The sequence below is a fragment of the Pistacia vera genome, unplaced genomic scaffold (assembly GCF_008641045.1).
Source record: "Pistacia vera cultivar Batoury unplaced genomic scaffold, PisVer_v2 Contig94, whole genome shotgun sequence".
Lineage (NCBI taxonomy): Eukaryota > Viridiplantae > Streptophyta > Magnoliopsida > Sapindales > Anacardiaceae > Pistacia > Pistacia vera.
The window spans coordinates 46161-68898 of NW_022196823.1; the positions used below are offsets into that span (position 1 = coordinate 46161).

The 22738-nt window shown below is 36.0% G+C and overlaps 2 long non-coding RNA genes across 2 annotated transcripts; one reads left to right on the forward strand and one right to left on the reverse strand.

Moving 5' to 3' along the window:
* The first annotated feature begins 9016 nt into the window (after window positions 1-9016).
* On the forward strand, window positions 9017-10469 carry LOC116120578. The gene is made up of 3 exons (XR_004126573.1): window positions 9017-9125; window positions 9200-9262; window positions 10324-10469. It is a non-coding gene; the product is annotated as an uncharacterized LOC116120578 (long non-coding RNA).
* Window positions 10470-18378: 7909 nt separating this feature from the next.
* Window positions 18379-22196, reverse strand: LOC116120576. The gene is made up of 4 exons (XR_004126571.1): window positions 22142-22196; window positions 21324-22070; window positions 20504-20563; window positions 18379-18616 (listed from the first exon to the last, which is right to left on the reverse strand). It is a non-coding gene; the product is annotated as an uncharacterized LOC116120576 (long non-coding RNA).
* Window positions 22197-22738: the final 542 nt, after the last annotated feature.

Sequence of the window (22738 nt, forward strand, 5' to 3'; positions counted from 1 at the left end):
GATGGATAGTTGTAGTTGATACTCCATAGAATGGTTTGAGTAGTGAATAGTGAAAAACCGGATGAATATGAGACTAAGCAGGTAACCGAAGTTGATATGCCACAGAACCAATTGGTTCCACCACCTCTAATGGCCCATAATATCGAAGACTCATAGTATTCTAATTCTAACTAAGGAGTGGAAAATGTGTTAAGGCAAGGATAGGGTGGAAACAGCAATTCGACCTTTGTTAAGATCAACTTGGAAATGTAAACAGTAAATCTATTGATCAGAATTGAGAGAGAGAAAAGTTGATTTAACTCTACTATTTCAATGCAAGGGAGAAATGAGAGAGTTGCAGAAGTAGAGAAAATTTTGAGTTTCGGAAGAAGAGAAGTATTGAGAAGGAAGTAGAGGATTATTATTATTCACTGCCAAAATAAAAAATTACATCCCTTATAAATATAGTGTCATCTATAAGCAATCCTTCTTACTTTAGGAAATAAAATCAAGCATTCTCTTTACGTCAATAACATGGGAAATTAAAATAAATCATCATCTAATTAGTCTTCAATCTTCCCTTTAATCCAACAACCGAGCTGGCATCCTCAAATTGCGCTTGGGTCTTGTCACAACTGACACGACCCGCCTCGACCCTCCTTACCCCATAAGCTCCGGGCGCACCTATGAGACTCGGGCGGTCGAGACATGCCATGTGGGAATCTAAAAAAAAAAACTGTAGTCTAAACGGTTTCATAAAAACATTCGCTTGGATTCGTTTTGAAAGCATAAACACATAAGATATATTATGTATACATTTGAAAATCTGAAAGCTAACTTGTACGTTCATAAAATCCAAAAACGATGGTATCAGATATTCATATCTTTTATAATCAACACAGGAGATACCATAAGGATAAAAATAATTCTGTAACGTACAAGCATACATTTTTTACACACATGTGAGTCGTGACGTAAGGGCCCAACCCGGAGGAATCACTCCTCGGCACGACTCTTCCTGTAAACCTGGGGAAAAGTTCTAAAAAGGGTGAGCTGAAATACTCAGTGAGTGGGGATTGGGAGAGTTTGCAAAACATTCTTCAACAATAGACATGGCATGCAATAGTTCTTATGAAATCCTGAAACAACATGATTCTATGAACTTGTTATGGAAGTAACTAATCATTCCTGTATGCTGTATACCGTTTTCTAAAATTGTTCTAAGTACTGTAAACTCATCATTTAAGCTGAAAACAAATTCTGAATTTAGCTCATCATTGAATGCTTAAAATTCTTTTTCTGGAAACTTAAAACATAACTGTAAGTGCTTACTTCTGGGAACAATATTTCCTATAAGTCATGCTGCAACCATCTATGTCATCACTCAAGAATGCATATGATTATGAAAATAATAACTCTACTAGTCATGCTACAAACATCACACCAACATTCAATGAACACTCATGACTCTCAAAACAAAATCTGGTAACTAAATTTATAACTATTGTGATGATATAAAATTGAAGACTGATTTTTTCTGAAGCTTGCACTGATACCTGATTTTGGAATACTGTAAACTTTATGCTGATAACTGAAATTTAAACTGGATACTGTAGCTTTCACTGATACTGAAAACTTGCGATATCTTATTTTAAAACTGTGCTAATATTGAAGGCTCTCTTAACATTCTTAAACTAATATTGAGGCTATCGCTCGTAGCATACTAAAAACTGAATGTGATTTTTGAACATTCTAAAACCGTTCTGATGTTATAACAGAAAACTCTCACCGCAACTAGTACCCTCGGGGAAATCTGTCTTACCTGGTGGCGTCCCACACACAGGCAGAGCAGGGAGTTACCTGTCATACCCGACAAGATCTATCATCGCGCGGCAGAGCCACTGAAAATGTCATTCCTGGCGACCACTCAACGCCCAGGCAGAGCCAATAAAATCTGTCATACCCGGCAATACTCTCATCGCACGGAGAGCCACTGAAACTGTCTTACCTGGCGGACCACTCAACGCCCAGGCAGAGCCAATAATCTGTATCTCTGGGGATGGTACTTCGTAGGGTGGTTTGAAACCACTTTTACTCTTAATAGTTCTAACATCTTTTCTTCATGAAAATGCATAGTTTGCTTGAAAATATGATATTTATGCCCAAGGGGAAATATAGATTTATGAACATGCCCCAAAACTAACAAATCAACCCTTTTTCGTTTCTCATTTGTATTTATCAAAATCACTAAACTCTCTTTAATCATGCATCTCATGTTAATCTCAAGTAACAATATAAGTCAAGAACATACCACTATGTGCTTATAAATCATGCATATATGACATAATATTCAAAAATCACATCCAGGGGTGATACTAAAATTTCCAACATGTTTTAAAACTGACAGTTTAACCCAGATTAAAAATTACTTTCAACATCACATTTCCATAGCATATGTCCATCACTAATCATAAGATATATACCACATTTCATATAAAGTAATCATGCCAAATCGTATGAAATTCCATGCAAAATGGGGGTAGAATGCAAGTTTTAAACATACTTTCAGAACTGACAGAATGCACCCCCTCTCTTTTCTTTTTACCAAGAAACCATCTACCAAGATCACGACCTCAACCCGTATACAATCTCAAGTTCTCTACTCTCAAAATTTTATTCATATAGCGTGAATACATATAAATTCTATATACCACTTCATCAAAACATTTAAATAAAATCATAAGTTAACATGCAAACATGGATTTAAGCTTTTGAAAGATTTGGTCTAATCCACTCACCAAATCATAATTTCAATGGGGCATTCAAGACAAATATATGTTGATCCAGTAATATTTTCAAGTCACTTCAAATCAATAACTATTTAAAACACAATTTTCTTTAAACTCATTTAAATCTGCCAACTGTTTCCAGAATTGAGGTTACTGACTTGTAAAATTCATAACAATTCAGCCCTTAATCTAAACCTAACTCTCCAGAATTAAACTAGACACATATAGGATTCACTAGAATTTAAAATCACTCAATTTGGATAAGCATAAGTGCATTATTTCAGTTCTGAAAATGCATGCTCTACAGAAAACATGAAATTCCAGAATTTCATAGCGGAATCAAAATTCATAAATCCATACTTCGAATTTTGGGGTGAAATCAATTTTCAACCAATATCTAATAAGTCAAAACAAAATACCTGAAATTTAGCTTCATTTGCAAACCCGAAACATATATAAAATTTTCAGAAGTTTGGACTGTCAGAATTTCACAGCATAACTTTTTATAACCAAAAACATACTTTAATCCTCTTGGTTCTTTAGGATCAACATATATGCTCTACCCATAAAAACCTATTGCATTAATCTCCAATTTCAGTCAACAACACAATTCAGCACCCTATCCAACATACTGCTTCCATAATTTCTGTCCTATCACAAACATTGTGAATATGCATAAAATGCACATATGCTTGTGAAAATAATCAATATATGAAATCCATAATTTCCATACCCTTCATTCCAACCATTACTGCCACCAATTAATTTCCAAACAAACCAGCCCTACCAAAATTAGCTGGAATTCCAATCATCAACCAAATCAAACAGGCGGAAACACAAATTCTGCTTTCCATTCAACAACATCTGGTTAGGCATAATTATTTATACATGCATGTCCACACTTACTTCCAAATTTCATTATATATAAAATCATTCACATGCATGCCAAAGATAGTTTACAGAAGATGAATATACCATATCAAAGCTTAAACAAATTTGAAGGTAAGGCATTTATGCACAAACATAGAAATCATTTCACTAAAAACATGATTTTATGCAAAGTTCTACTATTCCACTTACAAACATCATGCTTGTAAGGATTTTCGCAAAAGCAAATGGACGGTAGTAAAAGGAATCAACATGCAAGGGCATAAGCTTAAGTTTTTAAGGAAAAAGTTTAGATCCACTCACTATTCTAACAACCGAAGCTCCCTGCACTCTCCTCCACTCTTCCTCTCCACTCTACCATTTTTCAGCCACACCCATTCCCCTCTCTTCTCCTTTTTCTTCTTTTCTTCACTGGGCGAAAACAGCCTCCCTTTTTTTTAACTTTTCTTTTGCTCTGCTCTCGCTTTCCCCTCCCTCTGCCTCGTCTCTTTCTTCTTCATTTGGGCCAAAATCAGCCCCTTTTCTTTCTTTTTTATATTTTAATCTTATAAATTATGCTTCTGCCCCTAATTACAGGTATCCCGCTAAACCCCTACCACATCAGCATTTCTTTCAAATAAACCTCTAGATTTTGCCCCTTGTTACATGCAAACCCAGCAGCTTCCTTATCTTGCAATTTCATTCCCAATAAAACTTTTAAAACTAAACGAAATCCCCTTCCATAAAAATAAAATCACACAGAATATGTAATATGTATTAGGATTAAAAACGGGGTTTCACAACAACACCATCTGAAACATCAACTGGCTGTTGAGAAGAATTGGTTTTAGGATGTAATTTTGTTACATTCCCCACCCTATGAGAAACGGCCTTGTCCTCAAGGCCATCAATTAGAGCATCATCTCATGGTTCCCACGAAGCATCTTCTAATGGTAAGTGTTCCCACTGAACCAAAACTTCACGAACAGGCACACCTTGATGCAAAATGGTCCTTTCTGACAAGAAGGCTAACAGCTTATGACAAGGCCTATTGGCATTAGAATCTTCTAGAAGTGGATGGATAGTTTTAGTTGATACTCCATAGAATGGTTTGAGAAGTGAACAGTGAAAAACCGGATGAATACGAGACTAAGCAAGTAACCGAAGTCAATATGCCGTAGAACCAATTCGTTCCACCACCTCAAATGGCCCATAATATTTCAATTTGTTGGATGACTGGTGTCCCATAGAAATTTGACAATATGGCTATAGTTTGAGCAAAACTTTGCTGCCAACCTCAAAAGTAACCTCCTTGCGATGCTTATTTGCTTGAATTTTCATTGCAGTTTGAGCTTTCAACAAATTATTATGAAGGTGGGAAATAATTTCATCTCAACTACGCAAATCATGGTCCACCGCTGCAATGACACTCTCACCTACACAATAATTGAACAAGGACAGAGGCTTCCTTCCATATGTGATTTCAAAAGGAGACATACAAGCGAATGTCTGAAATGATGTATTATAATGATATTCAACCCAACTCAAAATGTAAGACCAACGGCTAGGTTGTTCATGCACAAAAGACCAAATGTATTGCTCAAGACAACGATTCACCCTTTCAGTTTGCCCGTTAGTTTGTAGATGATAGGCCAACTGAATTTTAATATTGTCCTTTATAATGTGAAAAGAGATCGTCAGAATTTACTGACAAAGATTGGATCCCAACCACTTATAACCGAACGTGGCATGCCATGAAACTTGCCCACCATATCCCAAAAAAAAAAATGAGCAATTGAAGAAGCAGTGTAATGAGTAGGAAGAGCAACAAAGTGAGCCCCTTTTGAAAAATGGTCCACCACTACTAGGATTACCGTGAAGCTATTAGATTTTGGAAGATGAGTGGTAAAGTCCATAGAAAGATCTGCTCAAAGCATGTTGGGAGGAGTAATCAGCTGTAGCAAACTAAATGGAGAATGGTTTGTTGGTTTTCATTTTTGGCATATGGCATATTCTCTTACAAACTTTTTGACATCCTTTTGCAATTCAGGCCAAGTGAAAGACATATTAATCTGTTTAATTGTGCGGCTAACACCCAAATGACCACCCTGTAAGAAAGCATGGAATTCTTGCAAAATCTTCGGTATGAGTACAGAATTAGGAGGAATATATATTTTACCTTTGAACAACAACAAATCACCAACTAGCTTCCAATTCGGGTATGCATTAGGATTAAGTGGGAGTTCAGAGATAATTTTTTTAGAGTTACGTTATAAGATATTTCCTCCTTCAGTGTAAGCAAGTCATCGCTTGTTGGGTAGGAAAACACAAGGAACTTACCCGTTGAAGTAGATTCATTACACTCACGTGCCCTTGAAAAAGCATCAATAGTATGATTTGAAATCTCAGGCTTGTACACAATAGTAAAAAGAAACCCTAATAATTTGGAGAGAAATTGCTGTTTCTCTAGTGTCTGAATTGTTTGGGTCATCAAACTATGCAAACTCTTATGATTAGTACGTAAAAAATTCTATACCCAATAAATATTGACGCCACTTCGCCACACAGACGTAATGGCAAACATCTCTCTAATATATGTTGATTTGCCTTGCATCATTTTTGATAATTTTCTGCTGTAGACAGTTATGGGGTGATTGTTTTGCATAAAAACTACTCCAATACCAACCCCCAAAGCATCTGTTTCAAGTACAAAGGGTAAAGCAAAGTTTGGTAGTGTTAAAACATGAGTGTTAACCATTGCTTCTTTGAGAGTTAGAAAAGCATTTCTTGCATTATATGTCCAAGTAAAACCATCCTTAGTCAAAAGGTCCATAAGAGGGGCGGCAATTGTGGCATAATGCTTGACAAACCTTTTTGTAATAGCCCGTAAGGCCTAGAAATCCCCTCACTTGGTGTTGTGTTTGGAGTTTTGGCCAATCCTTTATTGCCATTAGCTTATCTGGATTTGGAGTGACTTCATTTTGAGAAATAAGATGGCCCAAAAAATTTACTTCAATTCAAGCAAATGAGCATTTGCTTAATTTTGTAAAGAGGTAGTTAATACAAAGTACCCCCCAAATACAACCTTCAAATGTTCAATATGGTCACGAATGTCATGGTTATAAACTAGAATATTGTCAAAAAAAAAATTGCCACAAAAATGGTCGAAAGACTTCATTCATTGTAGCTTGAAATGTTGCTGGTGCGTTGGTGAGTCCAAAGGGCATCACAAGAAATTCAAAATGCCCATGATGAGTGCGAAATACAGTTTTAAGAATGTTAGCGTCATACATCCTAATTTGATGATATCCTTATCTGAGATCCAATTTTGAAGAAATGGCAGCTCCATGCAATTCATCCAAGAGCTCATCAATTGTGGGGATTGGAAACCGATCTCGAATAATTGCAGCACTAAGGGCGCGATAATCAACACAAAATCTCCATGTGTCATCTTCCTTCTTAGCCAACAACATCGGTGAACTAAATTCAGATTGACTTGGATAGATTATTCTTGAGTCTAGCATCTCTTGTACCATTCGCTCAATTTCATTTTTTTGAAAATGGGGTTAACGATAAGCCTTCACGTTAATGGCGGAAGTACCTTCAGTAAGCTAAATTCTATGACCAAAGGATCGGACCGGAGGTTGCTGTGTAAGATCCTTGAAGATACCAGCAAATTCATTAAGAAGTGGTTATACCTTAGACGTCACCTGCTCAGAGATATTCGTCACCTTTTCTGGCACCACATATAAGCGCATAAAGCATGAAGAGACATTGTTGTGGGCCATTAGCTTATGGAATTGAGAAGGAGAAATTGCCTCAACACAAAGGTTTGGATCACCATGCAACACCACCTTATGATCTTCCCATTGAAATGTCATTGTCATCTCTGCATAATTTGTTATTATTGGTCCTAACGTCTCTATCCATTGGACCCCCAATATGACATCTGCCCTTTGTAAATCCAGTATAAATAAATCTAACGAAAAGAGAGTAGACTACAACATCAATGACACTGATCGACACATCTCATGACAAGTCAATGAATCACCATTACCCACCTGAACCTTGAATTTGTTAATTGCGAAAATTGGCAAGCCAATGAAATCAACCATATGACCAGTGATGAAGTAGTGGGTGCTACCACCATCAATTAAAACTTGTACCATAGTTGAGTTAATTGTGTTAGAGTAGATACCCTAAACCCAATCAATTATTGTAGAATTGACTCTTTGTAATAATGTTCATTAATTAATAAAGGGCATTTTATTCTATATCGCGTGAATCATTATTATTGCAATATGTATTGATATATGTCCTTAGAATGGTGGAACCGTGACGAGGGTATCAAGTGTTTCAAATCTTGATAGTGAGAACCCTATGAGCACATATGGTGGCCATTCTAGAAACATCCATAGCCCCAGTATTATTCTAAAGTAAGGGCACATATAATACGGTAAGGCTATCATAGTGTTTAACGACCCTGTCGAAAGGCAGTGATTGATCTTACTTGTCAAGGTTGTTTGGTGACAACCTGGTCCAACACATGGGTGCTTGCTGTAGGCGAATACACAGCAACAAGTTCACTAGACTGACCCACCAGAGGATTCCATATGGATGGTAACCCAGTGTCTATGGAACAAATCCTTTAACGAATGGTGGTACATGTGATCCTTAGACTTAATATCACCGAAGTGCCTTGTGCACCGATTGGTGTAGTATGATACTAGCCTAATGCAGTTCTTTTCAGAGCTGTCAATACGGTGGTGATCAAGGAGTGTATCAAGACTATGGTGGATCGACAGAGGATTCATCACTTGTAACACCCCACTTGAGGTACGTAGTTAAGATTTGATGAATGGTTCGAGTGTTTATCGAGTTATCCTTAGTTAAGCCTGTATGTTGTTGTTGTTGTTTGGTTTATCCTTGGATGAAAAGGTGTATTGGTTTGGTTGAGTGTTTTCCTTGAAGGTTAGTATGATTTAGCAAAATTTTAGGGTTATAGTCTTCGCCGGGGCGAAGGAGTTTTGTCGCCGCGGCGAAGAGGGAGTGCTTCAACCCGGGTGGCCTCTGTGAGTTTTCGCCGAGGCGAAGAAAATAGCTTCGCCGCGGCGAAGACTCAGCTGAATATTCCCCTTGAGTTTTTGAGATTTCTTTCTTTTGAGACACAATGACAATTCTACCCCTTTTTAGCAGGAAAAGTGGGGAGTGAATTGTAAGGAAAATTCATGGAGAATAGTTTGATTGGGGTTGTGTTTGCAAAGAATGAAAGGTCTTAAATGGAATTTCAAAGAGTGAGTAAGGGTATTTTGGGAAAGAGTGGAGAAAAATATGTGATATTAAGGGTTAGCTTTAGAAACCCCTTCATTTTTGTTTTTCACCACCGCCTCTTTCATCCCCTATTTCTCTCAATTTTTCATCCAAGATTCCAAGGATTCTTGAAGAGCTTTTGACTAGAATTTGTTACAAATTGATCCTAAGTACTAAAAGGTAAGATTCCTTACTCTAGAAGCAAATTTTCATTTGTTGAAAGAATGGGATCCTTATTAAGTTTTGTATTGAAGGTTAAGAGAAAGTGTCAAGCCATCAAGAGTGGAGAGTTTAAGTGGGTTCTACTTGTGTCCAAGGTAAGTAAATTCATCTAAGTTGTGATTTACTTGATTGAATGATGTGTAGAGAGTTTTAGATCTATGATTAATGCTTGAATTGTTTATGTTGAAATGAGTTGATGAATTCATGAATGGGTTCAATGTTGTTACATGAAGGATTTTCCACCATGAGGAGGGTGGATTGTGTTGTGAAATTGTGGTAGAAGTATGGGTAGAATTAGAAGTAATTGAGAGGAATTTTTGAAGTGTGTTTCTCTTTGCAGGATGTGTGATGATTTAAAGGAGTTGAACTCCAATTTTGGATGGTTAAGAAAGAAATATGATTAAAGTTAGAATAGAGTTTATGTATGCACACATATTGTTTGATGAAATGCCTAAAAGAAGCAAAAGTAGAATTAGAGAACCTTACCTTATGCAACGTAGCATATTTGCATGTCATGAATGCATATAAGGAAGATTTTATGCATGAGTCATCCATATGCATATGTTTAATTGAGTAATTACATAAGAAAGAAATATGAGAAATGAGAAAGAAACACTCTATGAATAGAGATAAAGAAAAGAACAAATTCTCTTAGAGTAAAGAGAAAGAAAGAACTAGCACTAGAAGATAAAATGATTCTTAAGTGCTATAGAAAAGAAAAGAAACTAGGTTGTGCGATGGGGAACTCGTGAGTATAGAGTTATCCTCATGTAAACCGTTATGAGAAAGAACGGTCTCCGCCATGAGAGAGCGGAGTGCTTGTAAATCGCTATGATAAGGAGCGATCTCCGCCATGAGAGAGCGGAATGCATGTGATCCGTTATGAGAAAGACGGACTCCGCCATGAGAGAGCGGAATACACGTAAACCGCTATGAGAGAGAGAGAGCGGTTTCCGCCATGAGAAAGGCGGTATGAGATTAAGAAAAAAGAAAAGAATAGAAAGAAAAGAAAAGAAAGAAAAATGAGAAGTTGAATTAGAATTTTGATAAGAATACAAAGAGAATTGATGAGTAATGCACGGGGATGATAGCGTAAGAGACTGTTTTACTTACTGGGCATCTTTGTGCTCACTCCGTTGTTTTCTTTGTTGTACAGGAAATAGGTGAGGACTTGGTCGGATGGACGTCGGCAAGCGGGGAGATTTGGCTGCACTGTCCCTTGTTTCGTTTTGTTTCGAAAGTCCTTGTACATATGATGTTTTGTTTTGTAACGAATGTGATTACTAAGTAAAGGAAATTTTTGGGCCCAACTTGTTTTGATAAATATGCTATCTTTTTATTAATCGATATTATGAATCTGGTAGAAAGAAAGTAGTTGTTACATCACTCCCGGGTACGAGAGAAGTTATCTCACGGCGTAATTCAGTATATGGCAATGACACCAAAATTGTGGCCACAGTGGGATTGAGTTGTTGCTCTATCCGGATTTAATACAGGTCATTGGTCCAGAAACTGAATATATAATATCGAGAGTAACCGAAGGTTGACACTATTTCTATGCCTTCATCCTGTCGAGATCACGTATGATGAAAGGATCAAACTGTACGGTAACCATATCGTTAACAGGTAGCTACTTTGCTGAATCCGAATCTATCGGGTGGCCATGATGCCTTGCTAGGGGCCAATCTTGGTCTGTGTACAGTGAGATGATTAATTGGTGTTAATCGCGATACTATACACTGCCGGTATGATGAGGAGCCTATGGGTCACACACATAGAAGATAATTTAAGATCCAAGAAGAGGGAATGGCGTTTTCGTCTTTTTAAGGTGAAAGGGTATTTTGGTAATTTCACAGTTCAATTAAATTTACTGAAGGTCGCAGCCTTTATTTAATTAAAAAAATTAAATAAGTGAAATTACGTTTAAATATGTGTTCACATATATTTAATTAAATCATCATTATTGTTAAATGTTAATACATAGATTAAATATATATTAATTGAGTTTAATTGAAATAATGATGAAATAAATAAAATATCTAATCAGGGAGTGTTTGGTAACATGGGGTGTTTGGGTTGGAGCCCAAGCCTATTCCATATGGGAATAGGGCATTAAGGTTTTTCTATAAAAGAAAATGTTTATTTTGTAAAATGGTACAATTAATTGATTAGCTCATTTTTCATTGTAAAACCAAATACACAGCAGCCCCATTTCTCTCCCACGGTAGAAACCCATTTTGCCTAAAATCAATTCATTTTGATTTCATTTTTCTTTAATCTTAAAGCCAAAGAGGATCTAGCAAATCCCTCTTTGGTTCTTTGTGATTGTCTTCATATAGACTTCATAAGTTCGATCCTACACTTGGGTTGGTAACAAATACGTACAAAGACTATTTTGGAGGAGCCTCCAAACGTGCGTATGATTCTCTTAACTCATGATTAACCTTTTTGTACAGATTTTACTTTAATATAAATTGTAAAATTATACCCTTGATCTTGGCTCATGTAAACGATCCTTGTATTATATTTTTTTGTTTCTGCTGCGTATATGGATCATTTACTAACAAATTGTACCTTGTATCCTATGAGATTTGGAAGAACGTCGTCCAAATAAATCATTATAGCTAATTTCTGGATCTGAAAGAGGTTTATCTTCGGGTGGCTGATCATTCTTGATATCATCATCTAGTCCTTCCAGATAAAGCAATGTGGATTTTCCTTTGCAACGATGGCCAATGATGAATTTTTCATCACAATCATAACATAATCTTTTCCCACGACGCAATTGAATTTGAGCTGGAGTAAGGCGGCGAATAGGAAGCTTATCTATTGTAGTGGAAGTAAGCAATTACCGATTTGTAGACATTGCAGAATTAAACATAGGGGAATTCAGTTTAGAATTCCATGGTCGGTTAACGAAACGTTCTTCTGTGAATTGCTCTTTAAAAACATGAGCAAGAGCAAACGCATCATGGAAATCTCTTGGACGTTGAGCCACCAGTGTCGGACGAATGTGGGCTTTGAGTCCCGAGATAAAAGTACTATTCAAAAAACCAGGAGATAGACCGAAGACCTTGTTAGAAAAACCTTCGAAAGCTGCTTGATATTCAAAAACTGATCCAGTTTGTGTAAGCTTTGTGAGACTGCCAACTGGATCATTATATTTAGAGGGCCCAAAACGATGATGTATCTCTATCACGAATGTCTGCCAATCCCTTAAACTAAACCTTGATACCAATGAGATGTTGGACTGTCCAGATGCATTGAGGTAATGAGCAAACGGTCATCATGTGGAGTTTCATAATAATTGAAATACTGCCCAACTGCAAAAAGCCAATCTGTTGGATCTCCCATAGAAAATCACGGACATATTAATTTTAAAGGTCGTGTAGGCTAGTAACCAGATTGTGTATTTTGAGAATGTGGAATATGGTTCTACTGTGGCTGGGCAGCAGGCCCCAAAATGCCTGTTGACGCCGTATTGTGATGAGAGGAAGAAGCAGAAGTTGGTTGATTTGAGCAGCAATGGTGTTTGTGATTTGTTCAAGCAGTCGTTTGTCACACTATTCAATAAGAGCCAGCATGTTATCTCGAACATGTGCTAATTGACTGGCATGATCATCATGTTGTTGTTGAAGTTCCTTAAGTTGGATCTGTACATCACGGCTACGCGTTCTGTCAGCCACGGAGGTGAGGTTGAACGAGAGCACCATATGTAAGGGAGACATGAGAGAGTTGCAGAAGTAGAGAGAATTTTGAGTTTAGGAAGAAAAGAAGTATTGAGAAGGAAGTAGAGGATTATTATTATTCACTACCTAAATAAAAAATTATATCCCTTATAAATATAGTCTCATTTATCAGCAATCCTTCTTACTTTAGGAAATAAAATCAAGCATTCTCCTTACGTCAATAACATGGGAAATTAAAAATAAATCATCCTCTAATTAGTCTTCAATCTTTCCTTTAATCCAACAAGCGAGTTGGCATCCTCAAATTACGCTTAGGTCTTGTCACAACACCATCCAAAACATCAACTGGCTGTTGAGAAGAATTGGCTTCATGTTGTATTTTTGTTACATTCCCCTCCCCATGAGAAACGGCCTTGTCCTCAAGGCCATCAATTAGAGCATCATCCCAAGGTTCCCACAAAGCATCTTCTAATGGTAAGTGTTCCCATTGAACCAAAGCTTCACAAACAGGCACACCTTGACGCAAAATGGTCCTTTCCGACAAGAAGGCTTATGGCTTATGACAAGGCTTATTGGCATCAGAATCTTCTGGAAGTGGATGGATAGTTGTAGCTGATACTCCATAGAATGGTTTGAGAAGTGAACAGTGAAAAACCGGATGAATACGAGACTGAGCAGGTAACCGAAGTCGATATGCCACAGAACCAATTGGTTCCACCACCTCTAATGGCCCATAATATCGAAGACTCAATTTGTTGGATGACCGGTGTCCCATAGAAATTTGATGATATGGCTATAGTTTGAGCAAAACTTTGTTGCCAACCTCAAAAGTAACCTCTTTGCGATGCTTATCTACTTGAATTTTCATTTCAGTTTGAGCTTTCAACAAATTATTATGAAGGTGGGAAATAATTTCATCTCTACTGTGCAAATCTTGGTCTATCGCTACAATGACACTCTCACCTGCACAATAATTGAACAAGGACGGAGGCTCCCTTCCATATGTGATTTCAAAAGGAGACATACCAGCGGATGTCTGAAATGATGTACAATATTACAATGATATTCAGCCCAACTCAAAATGTAAACAGTAAATCTATTGATCAGAATTGAGAGAGAGAAGAGTTGATTTAACCCTACTATTTCAGGGTTATTAGATTCAGTTATCTAGAAAGGTATTTTTTGTTTAAAGACCATAATGCTTCTCATTTTCGTATGGATCTTGACGACAATATAGTAATGATATAATAAATTAAATTAATAAAACAATAAAACATGTTACAAAATTGCTATAATGAATAAAAATTCAGAAATTATAGGCCACGCATCAACAATGAAACACTTCCTAATCGTCTTAGAACTGTAATTCTTGATAAAATTTGATTTATAAAAGTGGATGACATATATTAACTGAAATACAGACAAAAATAAATATAATAAAATAAACAAGAGTCCTTACATTACTTGTTACGTTACAGACCTGTAGTAATATAAATTAAAATACTACTTTTTAATAAAACTTTTATATCAAAATCTTAGAAGTTGGTCTAACGGGTCATCACAGCCACAAAATTAATCCTAAATACCCTAGTTAGCGGTAAGTAGGGTCGAATCCACAGAGAGCAAGACCAATGACCTAATGTATATTTGAGTTAACGAAAGAGAAATTGGCAAATTGATTGATTAAAACCAAGGAAACTAATTAATTGTAAGAAATTAAAAACATCAAATAAATTGCTAACTAAAACATAATATTAAAAGTGTTGCCACTATGGGTTCGGTTTGACTCAATTCCAACTCTCACAATTCCTCTCCTCGCTCTTCAATTTTCTAAACCTACAAGGCTAGGCAAATCAATAAAAACATCTCCCGGCAATCTAGGTATAATCTATCTTGTCTCCCTGTCATCTTAGTTACAGATCGATTGGTCAAAAACTATCATCGACTAACCGAAAAATGCTAAACCCTTAAACACCACTAGTTGGTACAACGTTAACAAGTACAACCTATCAACTTGTATTATCCAATCAACTAATTACACAACGAATGCATTCCTCGTAGAAATGATATTAAACGCTAATATAACTTGATTGCAATTAGTACCGAAGCAATTTAAATTCATAATAAACACTCAATAATCTCAAACCAACATTCAATTATGTGAAAAGTTATATGTCAACATACGTTCTCAATGGACATTATCAATTCAGCATGTCGAGCATCAGAATAATATTAAAGCATCGCAAACAAACTAAAATGAAAACAAATATAATCTGAATACAAGAAACTTAACCAAATGTCTAACATTCGGGCTCATCCAACTAGTCGAGAACTGCCGAGAAGATCCATGAGTGTCGATCCTGATCTCGCCTACACCGTAACAGGCAACTAGGAGCGCAGCCACTCATGGTGGTGTCGACAAAGGCTGGAACGTCGGGAACGGAGCTATCATGGAGAAGAGGATGTAACTGATGACGAGATGATGCGAAGAAGTGATGAAAATGACCAAGGGAACTCCTGGAAGACGAACAGACGCAACTCACCGGAATTCGACGGCGGCTCACGGCGGCTCATGATGGCGATCGACGAAGAGGAGATCCGAGGATACGGGAAGATAGATCAGGTGATGGAGATGATGGATCTGCTGGTTGGAAGGTGAGATGTCACCAGAAAGTGAGTGAAATCACGGCTGGAAGGTAAAGGTGAAAAAGCAAGTACAAAACCAGGAAAACTATACAATGAATTATAGTCAAAGATTATATAATATTTTCTTATTATAGTGGCAACGATTATTTACCCATAAAGCCAGATGCAAGCATAAAATTAAGCTTGAACCTACCAGAAACATAATCCAAGAAACTGTATAGCTCTTTCTCAAAAAGCTTATCAACAAACAACTGGCCTTTCAAATCCTGTAACTTAGAAGTGAAGTAAAAAAAGAAAGTGAAATTTATCATTAACATTTGTATGAATAAAAACCTTTTCATGACTGCAATGTGCAGAATCTTACATAGGAATTTGAATTAAAAAATGTTGTAATTAAATCAAGATTAGAAATGATCTCATCTATTCATTCTTTACTATTAATGTTTTTGAAATTTTAAGTTGTAGATAACAAATTTATGATATGTGTTGATGCTGTATGCACCAATGAGAAGTACGCAAGATCGGTGATGAAACCTATGCAAGAGATTGTATGAAATCTTTTATCTGATGTGAGATCAGTGAATGAGTCAAAAACACAAACAATAAAAGATTTTTAAAATAGTTTGGATGCTAGGCGCAAATCCTACGTCTACTGTTTTTATATTGCTTTCTCTATTTTTTTTTTTTTTTTTTTNTGATGAAACCTATGCAAGAGATTGTATGAAATCTATTATTTGATGTGAGATCAGTGAATGAGTCAAAAACACAAACAATAAAAGATTTTTAAAATGGTTTGGATGCTAGGCGCAAAACCTATGTTTACTATTTTTATATTGCTTTCTCTGTTTTTTTGTGTACAATTGCCGCTTGCATGAAGTATGAATGAGATGTCCAAAGAAGATTCTCCAATTTGGGTGAAAAGTCAACTTATATATAATTACACTAACAAACTTGTAAATAAAGTTAAACTAAGACAGAATGACACATGGTGTGAATCTGTGCTCCAGGATTGACTGCACAACAATGTGATATGATGGAATCGTTGAAATTCAATGAATGTAAACAAATTACTTTAGAGAGAGTACTAAAATTCAACAATATTATAAGTTTAGGTACAAAAATCAATTCACTTGACAATTTTTTTTTTTAAATGAAGAACTAGGGAAAAATTATGAAGTAATCATCAAATAACATAGTCAATGAATTCATTAGATCACAGACCCGATTAAAAGGTTTCCAAATTGGGTTGTTTTGTTTTGTGAAAATGGGAGCTCACTTGGCTCATTTGTTATTGATTATTTGGAAAGTAAGAATTTGTGAACTGTTCTCCACTCGATTTTACTTTTAATTAATGTGGGACTTATGCATTTTGAATACTAAAATTTGATTTCATGGCACAACAATATTGAATCATTGTCTTAATTAGTTTAGTTCACATTTATCTGACTCCTTTATTGCAAGAATTTCAAATCGCCGAAGAAGGATGTCTCTTAAAGGGAATGGAATTACATTAATACCCCTATCATTTGGGCAAAGATCATTGAAATCCAAAATCATTGACCAAAGAAACATATGTAATTTAAGTTGCATTAAAATGCGTATATAAATTCAAGATTAAAGTTTGAAAAAAAAAATATATAACAAACAATAATTAAAATTAAAATTAAAAAGAACAATAATACCTCAAATTGTTATTTGATTTTTTTATATTATGGTCTGGTTTGAAATTTAAATTGAACTTGTAAGTAAGAGAATGTGGGTTAAAAATGTAAAATAGTTTCAGGTTTTCTGTTAAGGTTGTTAAGTTCTGCTTAAGTAGTCAAGTAAAAGTAACTACTCTGAAACGGTGTGCTTTTGCACTTAATATTGAAACTCAGCTCCCAAAGCACTCTTTGATAGTTAATGAAAATCAGTTCATCAAATTCCCAATTTCGTTGCCTGGGAACTTTCTCTCTTTCTTGCTAAACGTTTCAGGGCGGATCGAGACATGTCTTTTCATCCGCTGTTCAGATTTTTTTTTATTTAATAAAACAAACATATAAGGTAATGTTGGTTTGCACATTTAACCATACAGGAACCTATCAACATTAGAATTTCAAGTTAATAAAATTTCATACCAAGTTCTAGATCGTCTAGATAAACAGTTAATGGTGGAACAATTTTAAATGGAATTAGAAGACAAATTTGATCAAGCATTCAACCTACAAATTTTGATAATACAAACTTTATTTCAATCATGAATAAACAAATAGATATATAATTATGAATAATGAATGTATTGCTATAACTATATATTCAATCCATACATATTCAGTCGTAAATAATATCTATTAGCTATCCATTTTATTTAAACATCTAACACTAAACATGGTCCTTTGTTCAGGTCAGGAACTGGTGAAAATTAGTTACGAAAGCTAAGGGGCAGTGAATAAGCTAATACTTTACCCTCCCCATATAATCAAGCATGGGAAGAACAACTATCCATGACTTAATTAAAACCATCTATGGGATACAGTCATTTAAGAGAAGTACAAATACAGCAACTGTAATCCAAGTCCCAGCACATTGATGCATATGCAGCAGAAAGAACCCATCTTTGTACTTCCAAATAATATCCGGAAAAATTGGTCTTCAACCAACTAAATTAAGCAACCAGACACCTCCTCCAAATGAGAAATCAAATCTCTGATGAAATGGCAGATAAAAACACAAGTTGACACGACCCATCCCAACCTTCCTCATCCCATAGGATCCGAGCGCTCCCACAAGATTCGGATGACCGAGATGTGTCATATGGAAAAACTGTGAAACCTGAAATCCTGTTTTTCTGAATATACTATGCATAAATAATCCGTACGAAAATGTAATTAGAAATATAAGTATGAATAGGTACATAAACATATTTAGGAGGTTTGGAAAACATAAATGCGTAATCCATGAAAAATCTAGAAACAAGGTATCAAGTCTTGTGTAATTACAGCAAAAACATAAGACTATCACAGAAAATAGAAGCCCATTTTTGTAATATAAGCCATAATACACACATGAGAAGACGCCGACGCGTGGCACAACGTTGAGTGGTGACTCACTGCTCAGCACAATCTCCCTGTAAACCTGGGGGGGAGGAAAACATTTTTTGAAAATGGGTGAGCTGAAATAATCAGTGAGTGGGGATAAGGGGAGTTTGCAAAACATATCTTCAACAATAGTTATGGCATGCAATAGTTCTTATGAAATTCTGAAAACAACATGATTCTATGAACATGTTATGGAAGCAACTAATCATTCATGTATGCATGCATATCTCGTTTCTAATTTTTCTAAGTACTGTAATCTGATCATTTAAACTGAAAGCAATTTATGAATCCTAGCTCATCACTAAATGCTAAAAACTCTTTTATGAGAACTTAAAGTATAGCTGTAAATGCTTATGCTTCTGAAAACAATGTTTTTCTATAAATCATGGTACAAACATCGAATGTTTCATATAACTAATGCAAATTATCCATAACTGTTCTGATAATGAAAACTGAATTTGATACTGAACATTCTAGAACTGAAAGCTGATTCTGATACTGTTATTGAAACTATTAACTAATACTGAAAACAGTAGGCCGGTATCTGAAAACTATAAACTGATATCCTACTCTGAAACAGTAAACTGATACTGAAGGTTCTCACCACGACTAGTACCCTAGGGAAAAAACCTCGATACATGGTGGGCGTCCCACACACAGGCAGAGCTGGGAGAAACATCTCAATACCTAGCAAGATCTATCATCGCGCAAGCAGAGCCTGAAGAAAACCATCTCAATACCTGGTGGACAAACTCAAAGCCTAGGTAGCGCACTAAGTATCTCAATACGCATGCGCAGAGCTTGAAGACCGAATTTCTCAATACGCATGCGAATCCTGTATCGCATGGGCAGAGCCTGAAACTGGGGGATGGGTACTTTGTATGGTGGTTTTAGCACCACAACAATCCCATGCGTAATCTCAAGTAACATGTAAGTCAAGAACATATTACATATGTGCTTATAAATCATGTATATATGACATAATATTCAAAAATCACATATAGGGGTGAAACAATAATTTTTTAAACATGATTCAAAAACTGACGGTTTAGCCCAGATCTAGAATTTCTTCAACAACCCATCACAATGGCATGTCCGACACCAGTCTTGTGCATGTACCACTTTCATACTATAAAACACTTAATTTTTTTTTTTTTTTTTTGACAAGATTCACATGCTGCACATTACCCCAAGCACATATATATATATATATAAGAAACCATTAATCCCAAGGAATGTCATACAGTCATAAATGAGAAGTACTTTCTTTGACTTCCAAGACTCACTATTTCATAGTTTCTATAAAATATTACTCAATACGGAATACACTTCCACCCAGGTTGCCTTAAATTCCTACACTTTCTAAACACAAACCAATCAATTTTCCAAAGGTATTCCAACTAAGTGCATGCAATGTATTACCTAGTAAGCATTTCAATAAAACGCAACCCAAGCACAATTCCCACCTACTGTCCACCTAAATGCAAGTATATATATATAGACTTCCAGCAACCATTTCAATAAATAAAAAGACAGCCGAGACATGCAAGCCAGGACTGCCCAATTATCACCCAAAAACAAGTCAGATTATTGCATAACATGTACAAGACACCCAGTTTTCCAGTTTTCCACCAATGTTTTTGGCTAAGATCAACCAACATGCAAGCTTCTCTTTTTGTTCAGCCGACACATGTAATTCAAATTAGCATAAAGTTTCACCAAAATTCCAGCTTTTCATCAAGTATTCCGCTAAAAAACCGAACTGAACACGCAACACATAAACTCCAAACCAACCGAACAATTAAAGCAAAATTATGTATCATACACATCAAGGTTTATGCATTAGACACCACAATAACTTCAACACATTACATGTAACAAGGAATCAAGCTTTTAGAAAATAAGTTTTCATTGATCCACTCACAAAAATTCAGCTCAACCCGAAAAGCCCAGCTGCCTCAAAGATCTTGCCTTTCTCCTCCACCTAACAACCCGAAGCACCCAAGAATTTAGAGAAAAAGAAATGCACAAACTGTATGAATGGTGGAATGATATGCACTCTAAAATCACATGCATGTTACCCATTGAAGAAAAACTTGTGAGATCTCCTCCTTCCTTACTTAGCCGACACTCACTCTCTCTCTCTTTCACTCTTCTTTCCCTTCTCTTTGGCTTTCTTCTTCTTCATGAGCAGCCCAGATTTATATAAAACATTTTTTTTTTGCACAACAGCCCCCGAATTCTCTTAATTCTATATAAACCTGCCACATCATCTTTTACTAACAGAAACCTCCAGATTTTGTGCCCATCTTCCATTCAAACCCAACAGTTTCCATTTCTTCATTTTCATCCCCAACCAAATTTTAAAATTTGACAGAAAAGTCTCTTCTAATAAACAAAATCAAAGAGAATATATATATATATATATATATATATATATAGAATGGGGTTTTACACAAGTGGGGTTAAATTTGTAGCAAAACAAAATCCTACAAGCAGATCGAATACCTAAAAGGAATCACAAAATGCAGAAACAAAAGATAAATTACATGAACTTTTGTTTCTATAAAAATAGAAGGGCTGAATTAGTTATAATATTGTTAAAATATGCAGTGCTAACTTACATGGTACTTTGATTCTAATTAAATAACTTGTTTAATCTACATAAATCAATCAACAACCAAAAATAAAAAAAGTATAATAACCTTTATAAATAAATTTGAGGTATTTGATAGTTGAATTACCAGTAAATTAGAGGAAGAAACCGTGAGTATGTCTAGCAAACCAACAAGAAGAAGTCCCCAAAGTCGAACGATATAAGAGCACTAAGCCACTGCTATTACTCTTGGTTCTTTATTTGATTTCTGCAGAGTCTTTTAGGATGTGGTTCCGGTTCCGCATCAGATCCGCCACAGCAACTCCCAAATCTGTCAGCTTGCTCGTTGGTGTATTCTTCTAGCATTGCTTCCCCAGAATCTTGATTTATGGTTGCCAATTTCTCAACATAAATGTGGTTTTCGATCACATCAGGTTGTGCATATAGAGGACAGACACCACAACATTTCACCTTGGAACCTTTGATGTTCCCCACGGGATATTTTCTAATTGGGTTGAACTCAAATAAGGCTGTTGTATGAACACCATTAAGTAGTTTAACATCCATACAAGGACTATACCCCAATACCAAGTGATCCGACTCAATTATCATGCCATCTTGCAAGGCCGCACCAACCGTGAAATTGCAACGGAAGTGAACCCTATCGCCGTAACTGCTTTCAAATTGGTAACTACAATTAACATAAATTGCTTCCTCATAACAACTTCCCTCATTAAAGGAAACAACACACATAAAGCAAATCCGATGAATCTTCTATTGCACCAATGCATGGTAGCTGAATAGCTACTAAAGATCCTAAACTTTGATATCTGAACCAGTTAGGAATTTCACTTCCAGGTAAACATAAACTGACTGTCGGTATCTCATCACCTTCCTGTAATATGAAAATTTATGATTTATGATAAGAGAAGAGAGAGAGAGAGAGAGAGAGAGAGAGAGAGTAACCTTTTCGTAGCCAGTCTGAGTAAGTAGTTGCCATAAGTTGAATTCTTGTGTGAATCTGCCAAATATTGACGAGCTTTCTGATTTAGATTCAGGCAGTTTGTAACAAGAAATTACATCCAAAATGGATCTGAGCTGCAGTTTTCAAATACTCTTTCAAGTTCGGATGCAGGATTTGAGGAAACTCTGGTAGTGAATGAAGCCGCTTGCAGTTTACGGCCTCAATGTATCTAGACATAATGGAAGCTCTGGTAATGATAAAAGATATTGCAACTCTCTAAGTATAGTTTTTCAGCCGAGAAAGCTGCTTGAAATTGGTGGGAGGGTCTCAAAGAGTTTCCACATAAATCTAATGATACCAATGGGATGCACAGCAGAGATGTTTTGGAATTTCTGTAAAGCGCAGAAGATAAATCTAAACTCTTATCTGTTCCACCCTGCAACAGAGGAGGAAGTTGACATATAGCAGCTCTGGTGCCTTAAGCCTTCTCAAAAATATTAAATCCCCCAAGTTGTTTGGCAATATATCAAGTTTTGAGCAACCTGAAAGATCAATCTCACTCAGAGATGTTAAATTACAAATGCTGCTTGGAATAGTCT